Raw genomic sequence first — 7,281 nt, 5'->3', positions numbered from 1 at the left:
CTGCTCCTGGGCTGTAAGATCAACCACTTTGTGGGTGATTTTAATCAGACACGTTTTAGATACTTTATACAAGGATAAATCTAAATAGTAAATAACTTCCATGAAGACTTATAAAATGCGCTGCCCCAAGCTTGACAATTTTAATTTCCAGTTATTAGAATAGAAAGGATGTGTAAAATACCAAAAAAAAATTGCATTGTTGTTTTTTTGTTTTGTTTTCAGAAGCTGGTTTATCTAAGAGGAAAAAGTAATACAGAAGATAAACTAGAACCTAGCTTTGTGGAGAACTATAGAGTCATCATTGTCCAGTCAGTGGTTCTAAACACCGGGGGTAGGTAACTTTGATTTTTTAAAATCTGGAGAATTCAGGTATTTTATCTGAAGACAAGATAAATATTTTCATTTTACTTCCTGAAAATTGCTTTTATCTAGATTTTGGCATAGTTAAAAACACCACAATAGCAAGCTCTGACTGCTAGCTTTTGTGACAGTCCTGTGTAAATGGCCATGAAGCAATTGTTACACTATTCCTTTTTTTCTCCATCATATATATAGAGAAAAAGTGTACTTGGTAGCTTGGGTGTATCTATAAGCTCAAAGAAATATTCTTGAGTTTGGATTGCAACAGCACTAAATGGGAAACCCTATGAGTTTGTCCATCTGTACCTGTTTTCTCTGCTTAGGTATACAGCAAAGAACTCTTGCTATTATTGCTTTAGCAAAACTGTCAGGATGAAATGAGTTAAGGCCACACACAGAAGCTCTTTGTTTCTTGGTTATCCTATCTAGATAAACAATAGTCTGCTGTCCAAAGGAGGTTGCTTTTAGAGAAAGCCAAACTGTCTAAATAGGACTTCTTGCTTTTATTCTTCCCAATTCTTCCCCCTTTTTATATTATGATATTGCCTTTATTATTTTCCTTCCTTAAAATGTTTTTTTGATTGTAGGATTGTTTCTTGTAACGTGCTGTTGAGTTGATTCTGACTTACAGTGACCCTGTATAGGGTTTCTGAGGAGCAGCTGGTGAGGTTGAACCATTGACCTTGCAGTTCAAACTGACCTTGTAGTCCAGCGCATTAACCCATAGCGCCATACCAGGGAATGTGTACACAATACTAAATTCTAAAGGGCAAAACATCATTCAGTGAAATTTTATCCCACTCCCATATCCAAGTCACACAGACCTCATTTATGAAACAACCACTCTTACCAATCTGTAGTATATATTTCCAGAGACTTAAAAACGGTATATGTGAATAAAATGTACACATGTACACTTGCTTAATATACACTCTTTTTAAAAGGACACACTTTTACATAAATCTATGATGGCATACTTTATATTTTGTTCTGCATCTTGTTTTGTTTTCCCTCTTCTTTCTTCTCCTGGTTGAGTTCTGATCATCCATTCATCAGTACCAGGTCATATGGGTACCATCTGCAAGTATGGGTGTTCTTGTGCATATGCCCTCTCTTCCTATCAGCTGGTAGCTTCACTGTCCACTCTAGTCCTCTGTGGCCACACCGCTGACTCTGGGCCCAGGAGTCCCCAGGTCTCCCCACACTGCTGGCCAACCAGGTCCCCATCTGGGTCCACTGCATCTTGTTTTTTAAGTTAACAAAAAGTCTTAGATTTATATCATAAAGATGACACACTTTTTTAGTGACAGTATAGTATTTTCTTATACAGCAATCTTATTGACATATTTCCTTATCTTCTGAGATTGATATTGTTTTTGACTTTTTGTTATACATTCTGTTGCAAATTGACAATACTTTATGTTAGTGATTTCATACACATAGTAGCGTATATAGACTTACTAGGTTAAGTTCATTGAATTTTCTCTGTTATGTCTATGTTTTTCAATTTCAGTGATTCCCACTCAAATATTTATTGATTTCCTTCTGCTTTCTTTGAATTATAGTTGTTCTTTGGCTTTTTAAAGTAGAAGTGTAAATAATTTATTTTAGCTTTTTCTAATATAATCATTAAGAGTTATAGATATCCCTTCAAACATTGCTTTAGCTTCATCCCAATTTTGTGATATGTTTTTATTATTCATTTAAAATATTTTATGTTTTTTTCTAATGGTTTCTTATTTAGCTTATGTGTAATTTGTTGTTAATTGCTGCTGAGTCAGACCCTATATAGTGTTTCTGAGTCTTTAAATCTTTCTGGGAGCAGAAAGTCTCATCTTTCTCCTGTATACAGTTTTCAAACAGTAGCTGATGGGTTTGAACCATTGACCTTGTGAATAGAAATCTGGTGCTTATCCTGCAGCGCCATACTAGGATCCATGCTTTATTTTTGTTGTTGCTAGGTGATATCAAGTCAGTATCGACTCATAGTGACCCTTTGCACAACAGAATGAAACACTGCCTGGTCCTGTCCAACCTCACTAGTGTTGCTACACCTGAGGCCGATGCTGCTGCTACTCCATCTTGGTGGGGTCCTCTTCTTTTCTCCAACCCTTCAGCTTACCAAACATGATCTCCTTCTCCAATGACTGGTCCCTCCTGGTAATATCTCCAAAGTCTGGCCAACCTGGCTTCTAAGGAGCACTCTGGCTGTACTTCTTCCAACACAGATTTATTTGTTCTTTTTGCAGTCCATGGTACTTTTAATATTCTCTTCCAACCCCATAACTTAAATGCATCAATTCTTCTATGGTCTCCCCTATTCATTGTCCAACTTACACATGCATATGAGGTTACTGAAAATACCATGGCTTGGGTCAGGTGTACCTTAGTCCTCAAACTAACATCTTTTGCTCTTCAACACTTTAGAAAGGTCTTGTGCAGCAGATTTGCCTAATGCATTACATTGTTTGATTCCTTGACTGTTGCTTCCATGAGTGTTGATGGTTGAGCCTAGCAAAATGAAGTCTTTGACAACTTCATAAATAATAACAAATAGCTGCATTATTTAGAAGTATGTTATTTTTATTCCAAACATTTACCTTTTTATTATTGGTTTCTAATTTCATTCTGCTGTGATCAAAATGTAAGCACTGTATAATTTCAAGTTAAAGTTTTTTTTTTAACCTTTGTTTATTTTGCTTCCTTTCCTACCTTTTCGGTTAACATTTTTCAGTACATTTTTTTCCTCTGCTGGCAAGACATCATTTGTATTATTATTATAGTAGTCACTCTAGGGTTTGTTATATTCATCTTCAATTTGTTACAGACTGTCTTTAAATAATATGGAACTACATCACATACATGACCATTTGTCTGTCAGATTGTTATACTGTGGTCGCTGGTGTGTTGCTGTAATGTTGGAAGCTATGCCACCTTGTGGTGTGTAGTCCAGTACTGTCCTACAGTGCCACACCAGGAGTCCATATATATATATATATGGTCACTATCAGTCAGAACTGATGTGAAGGCTTTTTAACAACAAGAACAATATATTTATATATACATGCCCCAATGTGGTGCTACATGGACTGTAAACCACATCATTGACAGTTCAAATGTACCAGCTGGTCCCAATAATCAGGGTTGCTGTATCACAGAAAATACAGGGTCTAAAACCCTATACAGGGTCGCTATGACTGAAAACGGACTTGAAATCATTTAACAACAAATAAAAGATTTGGTTATCTTACATTTTACTTTATGTATACTGTTGGGGCTGTTGTAAGAAAAGTACTGTAAGTTGTTGTTATTAGGTGCTGTACAGTGGGTTCTGACTAAGTGATCCTGTGCACAGCACTCCCCGTTTCTGCACTGTCCTCACAGTTGTTACTGTGTTTGAGCCCATTGCCTCAACCACTGTTATCAGTCTATCTCATTCAGGGTTTTCTTCTTTTTCATAACCTTCTACTTTACCAAGCATGGTGTCCTTTACCAGGGAATTGTCCTTCCTTATAAAATGTCAAGTACATGATGAGGTGAAGTCTTGCCATCGTCACTTCTAAGTAACATTCTGCTGTACTTCTTTAAGATACGTTTGTTTGTTCTTCTGGCAGTTCTTGGTATATTCAATATTCTTTATCAACACCATAATTCAGATGCATCAATTCTTCTCTGGTCTTCCTTATACCATGTGTAGGTCCCTTTAAAGGAGTCTTAGTGGCACAGTAGTTAAAGTGCTTAGCTGTTAATTGAAAGTTTGTTGGTTTGGACCCATCAGCCATTCCATAGGCAAAAGATGTGACAGTCTATTTCCGTAAGGATTTGTTGTTGTTGGTAAGTGCCGTCGAGTCAGTTCCAACTTATAGTGACCCTGTATAGGGTTTCTGAGGAGTGGCTGGTGGATTTGAACCACTAACTTTGCTGTTCAAACTAACCTTGCAGTCCAACGCATGGGGCATGTCTAGTCTGAGGTACGGCGTTGCTGTGACTTAGACTCAACTCATTGGCAATGAGTCTGATTTTGGTTTACATGGCTTGAAAGAACAGACGTTTATTTTCTCATAGGTCAGAAAGATAGAAGTCTAAATTCAGGGCTTGAATCTAGGAGTTAGTCCTTCTTGGTCTATTGCACTGTCTTGGTAATTCTTGGCATTGCTGGGCTTGTAGTTGCATCTGCCATGTGTGTCTATCTTCATATGATGTCTTCCTCTGTGTTTCTCTATGTCTACAAAATTACAAAAGAAACTGCCTATTTTCAAGCACGGTCATATTCACAGATAACAGGATTTATAATTTTAACATGTATTTTGGTAGAGACAGAGTTCAATTTATAGCATGCTATAAAACCTAGTGTACAATGTTTTAAGAAAATTAGGGTATTAAAGAAAAATGTATATTTGCCAACACATTTTCCATTTCTAGTGCTCTTCATTCCTTTGTATAAATCTGAATTTACATCTGATATCTTTTCCTTCCTTGTCTCTTCCACTCCAAGAGTCCTGATGTGGCACTGTAAGATAAGCACTAGACAGCTAACTGCAAGGTCAGTGGTTCATACCAACTTGACAACACTTAACACATCTTTTCCTTCATCCTAAAACATTTCCTTTAATGTTTCTTGTAGTACAGGTCTTGTGACAGCAAATTACCTCCATTTTTGTTTGTCTATGCCTTTAAATATTTTACTCTCATGGTTTTTGGCAATATAAGAATTTTCTGATTCTGAATTATTCTGCTTCTTTTCATATGTCTTTGGTGTATGGAGAAATGGTTGGGCTAAACTTTATTGTGGCTTACTTATTTACATAAAATTCATTCTTTAAGTATACAGTTTCGTGTGTAACAACAACTTTATATAGATGTATAACCACTATTGCAAAAATACAGACTATTTTTATTACCCCAGAAATTTCCTTTGTGCCTCTTTATAGACAATATCTGGTTTATTTTTATTTACCATAATGTTTTTGAGGTTAACTCATGTTTTTGTACGTATTCAGCATTGCATTTCTTTTCTTTTTTCTTTAAATTAAGAGGGCATTTATCCAAAGAATTAAAAGGATTAGTTAGTTGCAGGGAATCCCATAGCTGCCCTGGGTCAATCGCATGCTTTTTCCTACAGACTGGAATACTTTGTAATCACACAGCTGTACTTCTGAGTTCTGTATGATCTTGAAGAAGAGATTCTAGAATCTCCTCCTTCTATACTGTATAAGGGGCTAGAATGCAGATTCACTTCTGGCGTTTTGGTCCTTATAGTTCTTTATGCTGGCCACAACTTGTCAAGCGCATGCTGGCAGACATTCATGATCTCCTTCAAGCCCCTCTGAAATGGTTCAACAACTGCAAGACCACCTTGTGTTTGAATACTCAAATTAATTTTGTTCTCCAAAGGATGGGTGGTCGTGTACCCACAAAATTCCATGTTGGGATTCTTCTTGATCATGTAACGCAGAGCATTTCTTAGGGTATGATCCTCTTTGTGCAAGGCGAAGGTCACACAGTGTCGATTTGTGCCCGCTGCCTGGACCATTCCCATGACAGTCTTCCTCTCGTCTTCCGCCATGGAGGTCTTCCATCCATGTATTTTTCTCTCCAGCTCTTGGTCCTCTTCCATCTCGACAGTAAGTGCCGGTCCCCTCAGGTGGTGCTGGCGGACCGGAGGCTCAGACTCATAAAGTAAAAAGTGCAGGCGAGGCAGGCCGACTAGCAGACAAACAGGAAGGAAGGACTGGTGGAAGGATCGGAACAGGAGGAGAGTTGCATTTCTTTATAGTGCTGATTCAATTAAGGATCATGGTGGCATAGTGGTTAAGCACTTAGTTGCTAACCAAAAGGTTGGCAATTCAAACCTGCAAGTTTCTTCATGGGAGAAAGATGTGGCAGTCTATTCTGTCACTATGAGAGAGAATCAACTTGATGGAACAATATTGGTGTTTGGTTTAGCATTCCATTTAGTATGTCTATAACACAGTTTGTTTATCCATTCGTCAGTTGATAGACTAGGTGTTGTTTCCAATATTTAGCTGTTATGAATAAATTTTCAGTGAACATTTGTTCACATATTTTTTTGTAACAGATGTTTCACTTGTTTTTTTGTAAGTATCTGGAAGTGGAATTGCAGGGTCATATCCCTGGTGTTGTAGTAGACACTCTACTACTAAGCAAAAATCATATCCCTGACACTTCATGGAAGAAAGATGTGGAAATCTACTTCTGTAACTATTACAGCCTTGGAAGCTACTCACAATGATTTGGAATAAACTCAATGACAGCGGACTTAGTTGTTTTTATTATTGTTGCTTTATGTTAAGTGTATGTTTAAGCTTATATGTAAATTACAAACTGCACTTCAAAGTATCGGTACGATTTTACATTTCCACCAAAGTGGACAAGAACTCTAGTTTCTCCATATCTTGTTTTATAAAGTAGGTACTCTTAGATTTTTGCTCACTTTTTAATTTGGTCATTTGTCTTAATGGGGTTCTTAGAATCTTAAAATGTATTTTATTTTTAAAATCGATTTCATATACAAGTCCATTTGCAAATGATTCCTCTTGGTCTATGACTTGTATTTTCATTTTTTATATTTTAGCTTTTGAAGACCAGAAGTTTTAAATTTTGGTCAGGGCCAGGTTATTAACATTTTAAGTGTTCTTTCTCTTTCCTTTTTATATAAGAAGTTTATTTATAATCCAAGGTCAAGAAATTTTCTACTCTGTTTTCTTCTAGAAGTTTTACAGTTTTGCCTCTTTATAATACATTTAAATTCTTTGGCACTTTTTAAAAGATAAATTTGTTATATAAATATATATATATATATTGTTGTTGTTGTTGTTAAGTGCCTTCGAGTCGGAGCCGACCCATAGCGACCCTGTACAGGGTTTCCGAGGGTGTAAATCCTTACGGGAGTAGAAAGCC

General features: G+C 36.7%; 1 pseudogene; it reads right to left on the bottom strand.

Moving 5' to 3' along the window:
* Nucleotides 1–5,579: 5,579 nt before the first annotated feature.
* Nucleotides 5,580–5,977, bottom strand: LOC102818864 (annotated as a pseudogene).
* Between the last annotated feature and the right edge of the window lie 1,304 nt (nt 5,978–7,281).

Source organism: Chrysochloris asiatica, unplaced genomic scaffold (assembly GCF_000296735.1).
Source record: "Chrysochloris asiatica unplaced genomic scaffold, ChrAsi1.0 scaffold00037, whole genome shotgun sequence".
Classification (NCBI taxonomy): domain Eukaryota; kingdom Metazoa; phylum Chordata; class Mammalia; order Afrosoricida; family Chrysochloridae; genus Chrysochloris; species Chrysochloris asiatica.
The sequence above is the reverse complement of the archived record's forward strand: the minus strand, read 5'-3'. Positions and strand labels throughout refer to the sequence as shown.